Source organism: Elephantulus edwardii, unplaced genomic scaffold, assembly GCF_000299155.1.
Source record: "Elephantulus edwardii isolate Elephantulus edwardi_28Jun2011 unplaced genomic scaffold, EleEdw1.0 scaffold00035, whole genome shotgun sequence".
NCBI classification, from domain to species: domain Eukaryota; kingdom Metazoa; phylum Chordata; class Mammalia; order Macroscelidea; family Macroscelididae; genus Elephantulus; species Elephantulus edwardii.
Window position 1 is genome coordinate 16,373,203 of NW_006399785.1, and position 16,525 is coordinate 16,389,727.

Sequence of the window (16,525 nt, forward strand, 5' to 3'; positions counted from 1 at the left end):
CCAGTTCACTTTTTTCTTAGGAAAAAAAAGGCTCTTCTATTGTTACATAGTTCTCCTCCACCCACTCCACTTTACTGAAGTGATATTATTCTGGACTCTTGTCATGCCAATAATATCTAATCATATATTCCTTTTATACACTTCTCTCCCTTGTCTGTTTCAATGCCATGTACATTATTTATCCCCTTATTCTTAGTTTTCTCCCAACCCCCATGTCAGTCCTGTTCTATAATAGTGGCATTGTGCAGTAGCATATTATTTTTCAATCAACAATTACAACGTATTTTGTCCTTTAACACTAGTTACAAAACTTACAATGTTATCACGTTTCCCATTTCCTCCCTATAATTCTGATTTCTATTAATCCTTTCTAGATCAATTTATATCTTCCCTTTCTTTATCTTTAATGATATTGTGTTGAACACCTTTTATTTTTTGTTTTCCTCTTCACCGTTCTTACTAGGTCTGTTATCTACTTACCAATTAATTTTTACTTGCCTCTTGCTCCTTTCCCATACTGATAACAAACTAATAATAATTATAATGAATAATGATCCTGGAGGGACATATATGATCCTTCCATACTGGGTAACTATCCAATAATGAGTCTTATTGTTGTTATATGCTGTTGAGTCACCTGAAAGCCATAGTTGACCCTATGGACAACAGCTCTGAAGCTTGCCTTACCTGGAGCCAGTCTCACTGACCTTGGCAAACTTACCTTTATTATCCCAGTTCCTACATCAATTCACCTCATCCATGGTCTTCCTGTCCTGTGTCGTCCTTCCATCTTCCTGAGCATGATGTCCTTCTCCATTGACTAGTCCCTCCTGGCCACGTGCCCAAAGTATGTGAGACAGAGCTTCAAAATCCTCACCTCAAAGGAGAAACTTGGTTTCACCCCCTCCAAGACAGGTCTGTTTGTCCTCTTGATGACCCATGTTATGTTCAATACTCTTCCCCAGCACCACAACTCAAAGACATCAATTCTTCTTCTGTTATGCTTAGTTATTGTCCAGCTCTCTGATACAGGTAATTAATACTGAAGCAAGTAATTATAAAGACCATGGCCTGGATCAGGCATACCTTGATCTCCAGACTGACATCAGTACTTCTCAGTACTCTGGAGAGGTCTATGACAGCAGGTTTTCCCAGTACAATTTATCTTTTGATTTCCCTAAGAGTGGAGTTTGTGGAAGTCAGCAAGCTGAAACAATAAATAATGATTATAAACTTTAGCTTTTGGATATAATGGTCTTATACAATACTTGTTATCTGTGATTGGCTTATCAGACTCTATATTTCTTCCATGTTATGCAGTGGATTTTAAAAACTAGCCCAAGGTCAATCTGCTTCCATAAAGTTAAAAAAATTCCAAACCCAGACCATTACCTTTGAGTTGGTTCTGCCTCCATTGCGTGGACAGAACAGGAGAGGACAGGATTCGGATCTATTGTCCATCCTCACCATATGGAATCTCTGGTAGTTTTGAACCTCCAACATTTTGGTCAGCAGAATAATATGTAGCACACTGTGCCACCCACAGTCAAGAGGACCCAATACAGCAGTTACACTCCTGGCACGTGGGATCACTATGAATAGGAATCTACTTGAAGACAGTGGGTTTCTAGTGTCTGGTATGAACTTCCACTTAGAGAGTGTTTATGGCAAGGATGAATGAACAAATGGATGGATGGATACCTCTGGAAATGTCAGATCTGGAGGCAATGTGCTGGCTGGTTTTGTGTTTCTTCCAGGCCCAAGGAATGAGGATGTTTCTCTGATTCTTTAAGAATCTGTCTCCACAGGATCACTCACCTGTCAGGGGCACCCTTTTTCTACAGATAGTGGAAGTGGAGTAGGGATGGGGGCGTTAGCCTCACTACCTTCCTGTTCTCTTTGGGGCCTTATATGAGAATCTTTTATTTCACAGCCTCATCATAAAAATTCTGCTCTGACCGTCCTCGTCAGCAGCGTCTCCTCAGCTTCTCAGCTCCAGTCCCTGGGCTGTGGGCTTATTTATTGCTGACCTGCTCAGAGCATCACAAACTCAAGGGCAGCCTCGTGCCTCAGCTCCGGACTCCAGAGGACTGCTGATACGTGATCGCCTGTTGAAATTACTCAGCCGCTTTGTACGTTTCACACGTCATCCTCGTCTGTGTCTGCGTGGCTGGCATCTTGCTCTGGGTCGGGCTTTGGCTGGATCAGTCCCGGAGGAAGGAGAAGAGGTCCACTCTGCTCAAGTGTCTGTTCTTCCTATTTCTGGAACCAGCACATTTCCAACAGCCTCTGAGTGAGATCCCTACCACCCCCTGGGGCATGGCTCCAGCCTCCACTTTCTGAATGGTTCTTACTCGGTTCCTCTGGCTTTAAAATGAAGACTCTTAGGACTCACATTCCCTGCTCTGTTAGATGTTAATGTTGTCTTGAATTAGACTTTCTTCCTATATTTATACTGGGAAGTGGCTTGTTTGCTTCAATAAACCTTTCTTGCATTTCCCATTTTCTCCTTATAGTACAAATTAGAAATTTCCATTGAATTGATTCTGATTTATGGCAACCTTAGCCATGTGGCCTTTCTTAAGGCCAATTGAAGAGAGGCAATGCAGGAGAAGAGTATTAGATATCAGAAGAAAATTAAACTTAAGAAACATAAGGATGGCGAACCTTTCCCTTGCAAACTTTGGGCATGTTGCTACAAGAGGCTATTCCCTGGAGAAGGACATCATACTTAGAAAGGCAGAGAGACAGTAAAGGAGAGGAAGACCCCCCCCCCAACTAGATGGATTGACCCCATGATTGCAGCAATGGGCTTGAGTGTGTCAGAGATTGTGGAGATGGCACAGGATTGGACACAGTGCAGTTTTGTTGTTTGTGAGGTCTCAAAGAGTCATACTCGACACCTAACGGTAGCAAGAATGACAACATCCACATGGATCATGTTCTGCAGATCATTTGGGAGACTTTATTGAAGAAGAAGGTGACATCAGATTGGAGGATGATTCATCAACAGTCTGCTTTATTCAGATGACACAACCTGCTTAGCCCAAACTGAAGAAGACTTGAAGAATTCACTGCAGAGGGTCAAGGATAGTGGCCTTTAATATGATTGTGTTTCAATATCAAGAAAATGAAGATTCTCACCACCAGGCCAATAGCCATCATCTTGATAGATGAAGTAAAGATAGAGGTTGTTGAAAAATTCATTATGCTTGTATCAGCACTCTTGGCACCAGCTGTCAGAAAAGCAGAAGATTAGTTGCACTGGGACAGCCTTCTGTCAACGACCTCTCCAGAATTCTAAAGAGTAATGATGTCAATATAGAAACTAAGCTGTGCCTGGTCCAGGCCATGGTCTTCTCAGTTACTTGCTGTGCTTCTGAGAACTGGACAGTGACTAAGGATGATAAAGAAGAATTGATGCCTTAGAGTTGGAGTGCTGGAGAAGAGTAATGACATACAAAAAGAACAAATAGGTCTGTCTTGGAGATGATGAAACCAGTTTGCTCCCAGGAGGCAAGGATTTTGAAGCTTCCTCTCACATAGTTTGGGCATGTTAACAGAAGGAACTAGTCCTTGGAGAGGGACAACATGCTTTGAAGGGTAGAAGGTTAGCCTGCGAGAAGAAGACCCTGATTGAGAGGGATTGACATAGTAACTGCCAATGAGGACAGGCTTGTCTGAGATGGTGAGGTTGGTTCAGGAGAGGGCAAGATTCAGAGCCGTTGATCATCGAGTTGCTATGAGTTGTAGCTGGTTTGAGGGCACATAACAACAACAACAACAACAACAACAACAACAACAACAACATCCATGTGTTTAAGATTTTCAGTGAGTGATGGTTCTGAGAGGTAGATTGCCAGATGTTTCTTCTGAGATGCCTCAGAGAGGACTTGAGCCTCCAGCTGAGCTGCTGCACCTTAATTATTGTACTCTTCAGCATTGGTACTTCTCTTAGAGGATTACACAGCTCTGTCTCTTGTGACATTGTTTCTGCGGTTGAGTTCCTCATTGCAGTAACTGTGCCAGACCATCTTTTTGAGTGTCTTTATCCTTTTTATTGACTCTTAATTTTCCATGCCCCAAAGTAGATGTTTTTTCAGTTCTATCAGAGACTGAGAGTCAGTGTAGGAGAGGAAGGTGTTGGATGAAATGGATGAAAACAGTGACTGTGGCAATGGAATCTGGTGTGTTGGGATGGTGAGGTTGGCTCAGGATAGGACTAGTTTCAAAGTCAAGTAGATGGCATAGTACAACAACAGCATCATTATTTTTCTATGAAGAATGTCATTCTCCAGAGAGTTGGTCCTTCCTGATAATATATTCCAAATATGTAAGATCAAGTCTCAAGGTGTTCACTTCTGAAGAGCAAATTGATCGTACGTCTTCTCACACAGATGTTCATTTCCTGATAATACATGGTATGTTCAATATTCTCCTCAAAAACAAAAATCAAAAGCAACAAATCCTTTTTTTTTTACATCTCTTATTCACTGTCCAGCTTTTGAACGCTTATGAGGAAAATGAAAACATCACAACTTGGATCAAGGGCTTGTCAATCCTCCAAGTGACATCTTTACTTTTGAGTACTTTAAAGTGGTAAATCATTGCTCAATTACTAGTAAAGCTTGTTGTTGTTGATTGCCTTCAAGTCGAGTAGGACTCATAGTGAATCCTATAAACAGAAGGCTTAAAGTCCCTCTACAATGATCAGCACTTATCAAAGTTAATAGCATTTTTGGAGGCATGTTATTTAGGAAGTGGACGCCACTCCTGCTTCCAGACTAAAGCTTAGAGATCATAATATTTTTTCCCTAAAAGAAATTAGAAAAAATATTCATGTTTTTTTTTAATTTAGGTTATTTTTCATTTCAATGAACATCTACAGAGATTTTGGGATTCCATTCAAATATTCATGTTTTAAGTTGCAGTACTGAAGAATTCTCTGGAAAAAATAATGAATGGCATAGAAAGCCTAAAACGAATATGGGAAAATCCACAGAATCACTGTGCCAAAAAGTTGATGTTCAACCACTTTACAAGGTATCATGTGATAATTAACTGACACATTTGAAGGAAGAAATCCAAGTTTCATAGAAAGCATCCATAAAAAACTAAGGTCCAAGAATTGAAAGAATACAAATTGAAGCATTTCAAGAAACAGATACAGCACTGGAAATGCTCATTAATCTATGCCAAGAAATGTATAAAAGAACTAGTTGGCCAATAGACTACAAGAGAGTCATATCTGGGTCCATTCCAAAGAAAAATGGTCCATCAGAATAGAGAAATTATAAAGCATTATCATGAAAATCACATGCAAGGAAATCTTGCTAAAGATAATTCAAAACTAGTTGGATTAGTACATTGTCAGAGAACTGCCAGATATTCAAGCAAGTATATGCATAAATGGATTTGATCTAGAGCATGTAATTTCTGACATTGGAAAGATCTTGGCTGGAAGGTAGAGAATACGAGAAAATCTGTGCTTTATTGGCTATGTAAAGGCATATGACTATGCAGATTATGGGTAACATTGTGAAAAATGAGAATTCCAGAACACTTAATTGTGGTCCTGAGGGACCCGCACAAAGAACAAGAGGCAGCCAGTTAAAGAGAACAAGGAATATTTTCTGGTTTAGAATCAGTAAAGATGAACTTCAGTGTTGTATCGTTTCACTAACACTCATTCAATTGGCTACTAAGAAAATAATCTGAGAACCTGGATTATGTGGTTATTGTGTACCATTGAATTGGAACAGACCCATAGTTGACCCTCCAGTGGGTTTTAAGAGATAGTAAATCGCATGAGAGGAGATTGCCCATCTTCCTTCCACGTTGCATCTGGTGGACTCAAACTGTGTACCTTTGGAATGGCAGTGCACCTCCTTACCACTTGATCACAAGTACTCTCTTGGAATTTACAGAAAATGTGGCATAAATATTGAGGGAAGACTCATTATCAACTTGCAATATGTGTATCACAAATCCTTGCTTGCTGAAATCAAAGGAACCTTTGAAGCCCTTACTAATTAAGACCAAAACTATGACTTAGTCTGGATTTTAACTCAACGTAAATAAAGCCAACATTCTCAGATTTAGACAAATAAGTAGCCTCATGATTGAAATTGAAATTGAAGATTTTATTTTACTTGGATCCACAACTAATGCTAATGGAAGCAGCAGTCAAGAGATTAAACAGCGAATTTCAGTAGACCAATCTGCCAAGAACGACCTCTTTAAAATGCTAAAGAACAAGGATGTCTCTTTGAGGACTAAATTGCACTTGACTCAGGTATTTTAAATTTCCTCTTTTGCATATGAAAGCTGGATGGTGAATAAGGTAGACCAAATGAGAACTGATGCTTTTAAATCTTGACTTTGGTAAAGAACCTTACATATACCACTAACTTTCACAACACCATGGAAATCTGCCTTGGAAGATGCAGCCAGAATGGGACTAAGAGGGTAGGACAGACATATTATCAGGGGCTGCCAGTCCATGGAGAAAGGCATCTTGTTTTGTGAAACAGAGACTCGGTGGAAAAAAGGAAAACTCTCAAAGAACTGGACTGACTTAGTGGTTGCAACAACAAACTCAAAAATAGCAGTTGTGAGAATGATGCAGGAATGAGCATTGTTTCACTGTGCTCTTCATGGATGCTCCTTTGAATCAGAACTGACTGGCCAGCACTGAGGAACAAAATCAAGACCTAATGTTTCTTTTTTTAAATTTTATTTATTTATCTATCTGTTATCTGTATGCTTCCAGCAGAAGAATATATCCAGTAGAATAAGAGTCTTGATCATCTCTTCTTTAAAAATTTCAGCGGATCCAGTTGTTAGAATAATAAAGGTCATATAGTAAGTATTCAATAAAGAGGCCCGGTGGGTCATTGGCTAACTATCTGGAAGTTAGAACCCAACCAGAAGCGGCCCACATGACAATTCTACAGAATTGCTAGGAATCCAAATTGACTGGAAAGTATTGGGTTTTAATCACTCAATACTTATTTTATAATTGAAGAAGTCAGAGCTCTTGAGCTCTAGATTTCAGTAGACTTCATCAACTCATTCATTGCTCAATGCAGGTTGGTTGTGGACTATGAAAGGCCCCTAGATGTAAATCTCTGGACTTAGTAAAATGAGAATAGCTGTGAGGTTGAAGTGTTAATCCTTCAAGTGAGTGAGCTGTGAACCCAGTGATTTCTTTCTTGACAAATTCTGTCTATTAGAGGTTTTTATGTAATAAATACTCAACGAAGATCCATTTCAGGCTCAATGATTTCAACTTTGCAATGTGACAATCACCCTGTGATGGTAAGTAAAGGGAATACTCAGAGAAGAAGGGTAATTATTTAAGATTATATGCCTCACAGGATCCAGAGCTGTCACCTGAATGCACAGATCTTTGACTTTTAAGTCTTCATCTCTCAATTCTACAACCCTGGAAGTAAGAGGCACGTTTGAAGGTAGGTCTTCTCCAGATTAAAGAAATAATTAGGCAGGTGATAGAGAAAACCGTGAGACACTTAAATGGTTGATGGTTAGAACCTTGGAATGAGCTGATAAGTAATATGAGACAATCTCTATTCAAGTTTTGCTTTCATTCAATATGATTTTTTTGTTTGTTTTTTACTATTAGCTTTGCAATGACCTTCATTTACCTGGTTGTCACATTTAACATGCAAGAATTCCTGATTTATGCTTTTTCAAAATAGTACCCCCCCAAAAGTCTCTGAAACATATTAAATTTTTATGAGGTATGTTGCTGACTAAAATTTTTTTGAGTAAATAATCATACAAAAAAAGAGAGCAGACCACATACTTAAAACTAAAACCTCCAAATAAGAAAAAATATTTTTAAAATAAACTTCACATGAAACCACAGTGACCCTTCTACTAGGCTGCTTCTTTGAAATGTTGAGTCAAGTGAATTCTTGAAATAATTTTAATCAATGCATTGATGAAATATTGGTAATGAATGACTGTATCTGTAGTGTGGCTTGTTGTATACAGGTAGAATTTTGGACTGACAGAAGATCTGGGAGTCTAGTTCATCACTACCTGCCTGGCCTTGGGGAGCTAGACAACTTCTTGAACTACTATTTTCTCATCTTTATAGAAGAGACCTTTAATTCCTCTAAACTACTTGCATTCAGAAGATGATTAGGATGTTAGAACACTCTTTTGGCCTTTGTTACCTAAGGCTAGAACCATATAATTCCTTTCTTTACTCATGGACAATATTATTTTATTAATCTTTTATTTTTCTTATATATTTCAACTCATTTATTTATGAAACTATTTAACAAATCATCAATACTATCTTGATTTTGAGATGCACTATGTTCTTTTGAAGACTCAATTAATCTAATTGAGGAAGCAGGTTGTATTGTGGTGTTAACCTAAAAGTTAGCTTTTTAAAACAGCCATTATTTTATCTGCTCTGGTCTCCAGGTGGATTGATTCAGTGACTGGGATAATTGGGATGGGAGTGTCAGAGACGGTGCGATTGGCACAGGACAGAGCAGAGTTTAGGGCTTTTGTACATAGGGTCGCTATGAGTCGCAGGTGACTCGACGGCACATAACAACAACAACTGGTCTCCAGGTACCTGAATTGCAGACACGTGGTCCTGCAAATCAGCATCAGCTGTGGGACTAGGATAAGAGAAAGAGTGCTTCCCACACTGGGCAGCAAGACTTGAGGCCAAAAAGACTTGAGGCAAGCAAGACTTGAGGGGAGCAAGACTTGCGATGACAAGACCCTGGTGAGAACGAGATCCTGGTGATGGAAAGACTGTGGCATCAACTATGGAAAAAGTGTGACAAGGTGTAACCTGAGGTTTCTTGCATTTGTGTTGGCCATAGCTAAAGGTTTGGCTGTTCTTGCCATATCCTTGGAGGAGAAGCTGGCTTATAACTTGCTGGATGATTGTTTGCTTGGAGGCAAACCTTGCTGAATGATTTGGATATGACTGCTGAGCTGAAACCAGAGCCTGGGTTAATTGAGGGAGAAATTGTGCCTTGGAACCTTGACTCGTATTATGAAACAATTTTTGCCTTTCCCTACTCTCCAACTTCCTTACCTAATAAGCCCCGTTTTTGGGTACTGTAACTGTGAGTCTGAGTCAGCAATGAATAAAAGAACCTCTTGCTGTTGATGCAACTCTAAAAGCACCATGGAGATGGGCTATGGACTCTTTATCTGATTTCTGCTCTTGGGCAGTGAGAGGCTGTGATATTCTCTCTCCTTCTGGCCCTATGAGAGATACTCATAGCTCTGTGCCCCAATGTCCTATTTTTCTCCTTTTTAGACACAGATATTCTTCAGTTGTGTTTTGGATGTCTTCTAACTTAAGAGTTCATCTTCTGAAATTATATTAGACAATGTCTGACCACTGTCTGAAAGGTTTGCATTGAGTCATTACTTCAGAATTGGGTAGCCAGTGTTGCTTTCTTGTCTGTCTTAATATGAAAGCTCTTCTCTTGCTGTTTTATTTTTAGGTATCATCAAATAAATTCCAGCTCCTGGTGATCTTATGTAGAACAGATTTCAACATAGCCTTATTCTATTTTAATCTATTGACATCATGACTTAATAGCATCTTTCTGGAAATATTATCTGTACATAGAGTAACTTTAGGTGATGATGTTGTTGTTATGTGCCATCGAGTTGCTTGAGACTCATAGCGACCCTACGTACAACAGCCCTAAACTCTGCTCTGTCTTGTGCCGATCGCACTGTCTCTGACACACCCATCCTGATTACCCTAGTCACTGAATCAATCCACCTCATAGAGGGCCTTCCCCTCCTGCGCTGTCCCTCCATCCTACCACGCATGATGTCCTTCTCCAAGGACTGCTCTCTCCTTACAACACGTCCAAAGTGTGTTACATGGAGCCTCAGAATCCTTGCCTCCAAGGAGCTTCCCAGTTTAACTCTCTCCAGGATAAGTCTGTTTGTTTTCCTAGCAGTCCATGATACCCTCAATACTCTTCTCCAGCACCACAGCTCAAAGGCATCAATTCTCCTTCTGTCCTCCCTAGTCATTGTTCAACTCTCTGATGCATAACAAGTGATTACAAAGACCAAGGCCTGTATCAGACATAACTTAGTCTCCAGAGAGACACCATTGCTTTTCAGTACTTTAGAGTGGTCTTTCCCATGGCAATAACTCTTAATTTCCTGGCTACTTGTGCCAAGAGTGTTGACTGTGGAGCCAAGCAAACTAAAGCTGTGAACAATCTCAATCTCTTCACCATCCATCCTGATACTGCCAATTGGTCCAGTGGCTAAAGAAACCAGGAATATGGAAATCCTATATTGGAGTCTTATTATTTCTACTGTTGAGGTTTTAAAAGGAAAATATAATAAGGAATAATGACAAGGAAGATTATATTCTAATTTAAAAACCTTTGGAAGACAAAGCTGGGCCACATAGTACATCATTTTTCATAAACTATTTAGGCTTTCAAGTAAGTAGGTAATGACAGCTGTTCTGTTTTATCTGTCACTCATCACTGCCTTTGAGTTTGAACAGACTCATACTGGCACCCTCCTCCCCCCAAGAGTTTTCAGGGGCTGTAAATCCCATGAAAGGAGATTGCCAATCTCTCTCCCATAGAGAAACTCGTAGATTTGAACCATCTGCCTTTGAATTGGCAGTGCACCTCCTTACCACCTGACCACCCAAGCTCCCATCTGTATTGCACTTGGCACCAATATGCCAGGTATAATATTTACACATCTGACCCCCAAGTGAGAGATGGTTAATACTTGGAGAATCTCTTAAGGCTGAGGCTGTGGTTCCTGTTGTACAGGTAGAAAGGAATAGATAAAGGCCAACTCATTTCGGGAGATTTCCTGATATTAAAATAATTCTCTCAACAGAAAAAGGGAACTTTTAATGGCTTAAAATCAGGAAATGAATGTTATTTCACTCGAATTAATGCTCTTTAGACTCTCATGATTTACTTTATGAATCTTCATTGTTCTTTAGTGCTGCATAGTATTCCATTATGTGAATATACCACTGTTCCTCTAGTCATTTGTTTGTCAATGGGCATTTGGAGGATGACTGAGAAAGATATATATATATATATATTCAAAAGGAGAAAAGGAAAGAGAAAGGGGAGTAAAAAGGAGGGAGAAAACCACTAGGATAGTAGAGGTTAGTGGGTGGCTAGAGGGTAATAAACTAGTAAAGATGCAATGGGAGTTTGGAGAAATGTGATAAAAGGAGTAGGCCAATAAAAATTATATAAAGCAGTGTATTTGAATGATTGTATAAAACAAAATGTACATAAATGAAATGCAATGTGTATTAATGATTGTATGCAAACAACAAAAAATTTACAAAAATCAGCAGTTATCAGAGTTGTATCCATTCTACACATCTATTCAATCTGTACGCTGAAAAAACATTTTTTAAAAGTTATGCTATATAAGAAAGAATGTAGCATCAACATATGCAGATGTCACAGACTAACTTGTAGAAAGTCAAGAAGGTATGAAGTACTTACTGCAGAAAATCAAAGACTACAGCCTTCAATATGAGTTACATATCAACACCAAGAAAACAAAAATCCTCACTTTTGGGTCAGTAGACATCATCATGACAGAGAAAAGATTGAAGCTGTCAAAAGTCTCATTTTATTTGGATTCACAATCAACACCTTTGGTAGGAGCAGTCAAGAAAGAAAAAAAAAACATTGAATTGGGAAAATTTGCTATCAAGAACCTCTTTAAAGTGCTAAAGAGCAAAGATGTCCATTTAAAGATTAAGGTGTGCTTGACCTAATCTATGGTCTTTTCAGTTGCTTCCTATGCATCTGAAAGTTGGACAAGAAGAATGGATGTCTGTGAATTGTGTTGGAGAAGAATGTTAATTATTTCACAGACTGTCAAAAGAACAAAAAAGTCTGTCTTAAAGGAACCAAGTGCAACCAAGGTGCTTCATAGAGGCAAGAATGGTTAAATGTCATTTCCTGTACTTTGGGCATGTTGACACTAGGGACAAGTCCTGGAAAGAGACATCATACTGAGAAAAATGGAGAGTCAGAGAAAGAGAGGAAGATCTTCAACAAGATGTATTGATACAGTGAGTTTGACAGTGAGCTCCAGCATATCAGAGATGACACTGAATGGTTCAAGATAAGGCAAGTTTTAATCTGTTGTTCATAGAGTCATTATAAGTAGTAGTAAGCCTTATGATATCTAACAGCAATATCTTCTGGGATAAAATTAACAAATTTTTAAAAATTTGGAACTTTAAAAGAATACCTCCAGAATAAGATATATTATCAACTCCACATGTGGGTCCTGGCTACCACCCATTACTTCCTGGTTTATAACAATGAAGTCTCCAAGTGCTCCATTGCTTCAGACTTGGTCTCCTATCATCTATACTTTACACAAGATCCAGAGTAACTCTTGAAATGAAGACTTGAATGAGACTGGGCAACTCTTTTGCTTAAAACTCTCTCATGGGCACCATCTTGCTTGGAACAAAGCCAAAATTCTTGTAATTGCGTCAACAAGCCCTTTTATGAGAGCTGACTATTCCTTTTTTTCTGTGTCACCTTTCTGATTAATCTCTTATTATTCTCTTTTGATCACTACTGCTGCATTAGATGCTACATTACTTGGCACATGTTCGCCTCAATGTTGATCTTTCTTTGTTGTTGCTAGGTTAGAGTTGACTTTGACTCATAGCAACTCATAGTTCTATTGGTGTCTAGTAGAATGGAAGTCTGTGAGATTCCGTGTCACTCTCATCATCTCTGCTGTGTGCAAATCCACTGTTGTGGTCCCTTTGTCATTTCATCTCATTGAGGGTCCTCCTCTTCTTTGCTGATCTTCCCCTTTTCCAAGCGTGATGAACTTCTTCAGGGACTGGCCCCTCTTGTCAACAGGATAGGACAAAGTTTCACTCTCCTAGCCTTTAAGACACATCCCGATTGCATTCCTTTCTTTCTTCTTCTTTTTTTAAAATTCTAAACCAACTTTAATTTTAATTTTAGGTACAAAGAGGCATATACACACATGTACATACATATTCAAAGAGTCAGAGAATGTATAGCATAAATATGTAGGGTAGACAAGTCATGTATTTTTTTCAGAATGGTACTTAAAAAAAAATCTTTAGTTGTCTACATGTTAAAAAGAAAATGTTTGCTACTACTTCCCTGTAAAGGATTTCTATTAAATTACATTGCCTAACACTCCAAAAGAAGTTATGTCCAAGAGGTAACACATTTTAGTTTTCCACCACACTGACGTGCCTGACAAACAGGTATTTATCACATGAAGAGAATGTAAAAAAACAAACAAAAAAAAACCCCACCAAAATACCAAAACAAAAACTCCAAGAAACTGAAAATAAGCAGCAAAGATTGAGAACTAAAGTGTGTACTTTTGAAGCACTCTAAGAGATACTTAATAGAGAGAACTGGTCCTCTCTCAGGAGATGAGGGGAAGGATATTTTTTACTTCCTCTGCTTCCCCTGAACTCTCCCAAGAGCTTCCTGGTCTTACTGCAAGTGTTGTGAGACTGGACACTTCCTGGTGCAACTCCTTTGATTCTCACTGGATGTGCTGTTAGTGGATGGTAACTTGGTCCCAGAAGGCTTGATTGTGCTTATGCAAAACCTATGCTTGGACCAGGAGACAGTTGTCAAAACAGTGCAAGGAAACATTGCATTGTTCAAAATTAGAAAAAGTGTACACCAGGGAAGCATCCTATCTCCATACCTTTTCTTTTTCTTTAAAAATTTTTTAAATTATTAATTTCAATGAAAATTTACAGAGACTTTGGATTTCCATTCATTCATTCATTGTTGCACTTTTCTTCCCTCCCAACCCTCTCCCCCCAGTACACTCCCCTCTTGTAAAAGTAAAAGAAAAAATCTTTAATTGTTTTACAATCCCTACCCCCCAGGTCCTTTCCACTATGCAACCTTCGCTCTGGACTCCTGTCATGACAAAAATACCTAATCACATATCCCTTTTAATCAGTTTTCTCCCTCATCTTTTCAATGCAGTATAAATTCTTATTTAACCCATCTTTCTCGTCTTCCCCCAACCCCAATGTCAGTCCTGTTTTACAACAGGATTGCATTCCTTTCAATGTTGTTGTTGTCTTATGTGCCATCAAGTGGCCTGCGACCCACAGTGACCCTGGGGAGAGCAGCTCTGAAGCTTGCCCTGTCTTGAGCCAGTCTCACTGACTTTGACACACTTTCTCCCATTGCTGATTCTCTTTGGCAGTCCATTCAGTACTTCTAGCTAACACAACAACTCAATGGCATCAGTTCTTGTCCAGTCTTCTTTTCTCACCATATATGTGCTAATCAGTATTTTGCTGAATACGTGAAGTGAGCCCTCTCGCCCTGCACATCTCCCGAGTACTCTTTTTGATCATCTGGTTTTTTGTATGCGATTTTCCCCCCTGAAAGTTCTTGCTTTCTTGTTCTTCCAGGAGTCTCAGCTCAAGTGTCGACTGCACTCTGTTTACGTTCCTCCTCTTTGTCCTGTGCCCAGGCACTGCTTGTAGGAATTGGATGTTTCTTGTCTTTCAGAAATCACTGCCATTCTTTACTTGAAAGCCAATGACTTGGAAAACCATTCCTTTTTTATTTCTCCAGATTTTTAGCTATTTTAAGTGGAACGATAAATCAGATCCCTATTGCTCCATCTTGTCTGGAAGCAGAATCTCTCAGCACTTCGAAACCCCCTTTTCCTGCTTGGGTTTTTCTCCATAGCATGTGTCAACCTCTGACACCCTCTCTATGTTGATTATTTATTTACTGTCTGGCTTCTCTCCTACCTCCATTAGGATATGATTCTACAAAGAGTGTTTGTTCACTGATGTATCTCTGGGTCTGGAGTGGGGTCTGGCATCTTGAAGGTACACAATAGCTATTTGTTGAATGAATGAATGCAGAGAGTGCGGGCATCAGGAAAAATTTCCCAGCACCGTCAGGCTGTAGTTCTGCTTCTGCAAGAAATCCCCAACGTCAGCAGGGCTTGCGCTTGTGGCTGGAGACTCAGCCAGTGGCAAGCGTCTATCACCTTCTCAGTCAGCACCCCTCTTAGTACAACACTTTCTCATTCCTCTTGCTGTTACACATGGTCTTTGCTTACCCAACACTCCTGAGCTGGGTCACAGCTCTGGGAAGCATGGCTGGAGGGTTTTAAGTTTCTTTTCAAAATATAGTCATTTTACAACCATATATATATATATATATGTATTTCTTCTCTACATCCAGCCTTAAGCAGCTGCTACTTAATCCTCATCTCTTTCTTTGTATAAAACATGCATGTAAAAGCCCTTTTTAGCTGAGAAGGGTGGAAGTTCAGATGGGAATGAATCCAAGGGAAACTTTGGCCTCACTCAGCAGGGGTGGGCCGGCTAAATAACAGCACCTTTTCCCACAAACTTCCCCTTGTCACAGCTCTGTGCAAGGATTTCCCATCTGTCAGCTGTTCCATCCAGCAGTTACTCACTTGAGCACCCAAAGTTAAGTGTGTGCCTGTGGTTGTGTATGTGTATAGGTTCATTGGTATGTGTGGGCGTTCTCGGACCATTTTCTTCTATTTGAGTGTCTGTCTGTGTTTCCTGTGACTCAGAGCTTTTGCACTGAGGGTTTCTTTTCTCTCATGCCTTAGTTGTTACGGTTGTGTATCACTGAACTCGTAGTGACTCTAGGGACAGCACACAGCAACCTTGCCTGATACTGCACCATCCGTGCAATCTCTTCTGTGCTGAATCCGATGTTGCAGACAGTATCTCGTTGAGGGTTGTCTTCTCCTCCTCTGACCCTCCAGCTTTCCAAGCAGGATGTCCTTTTCCAAGGACTAGCTCCTTCTAACAATCCACCTACAGTCTAAGAGACGACCTCAGAGTCTTTGCTTCTTGGAAGAAGCACTCTGGCTGGGCTTCATCTAAGACGGATGTGCTTACTTTTTCTGCAGGCCATTGCACGCTCCATACTCTCTGCCCACACCATAGTTTGAGGACATCATTTCTTCTTTAGTCTTAATGATTCACTGTCTTGCTTTAGGTCTCAGCTCTGTATGTTGTTTATTTCTTTTCAAGGTTAACTATTTTTTTTCAAAGTATATTTCAAAGTATATTTTTTCCAAGTAACTATTATTCAATTTATTCTCCGATTGCTCACATTTGATAAATTATTAACTTCGTTTATTTGTTTACTTGTTTACTGTTAGTTTCCTCCTTGGAATGTTATGTGAACACAGAGAAAGACTTTATCTTCCTTGTCTACAAGGAGGACTGTGGCATCAGCATTGGTGGAAGAATCATCAACAACCTGCGTTATGCAACCCTGCTTGCTGAAACTGAGGAGGACCTGAAGTGCTTGCTGCAGAAGGTCAAGGACTGCAGCCTTCAGTACAGATTGAAGCTCAACATCAAGAAAACAAAGATTCTCATCACTGGGCCAATTGGCAGCATCAGTCAGTATGGATAGTGAAGAGATTGAGATAGTTAACAGTTTTC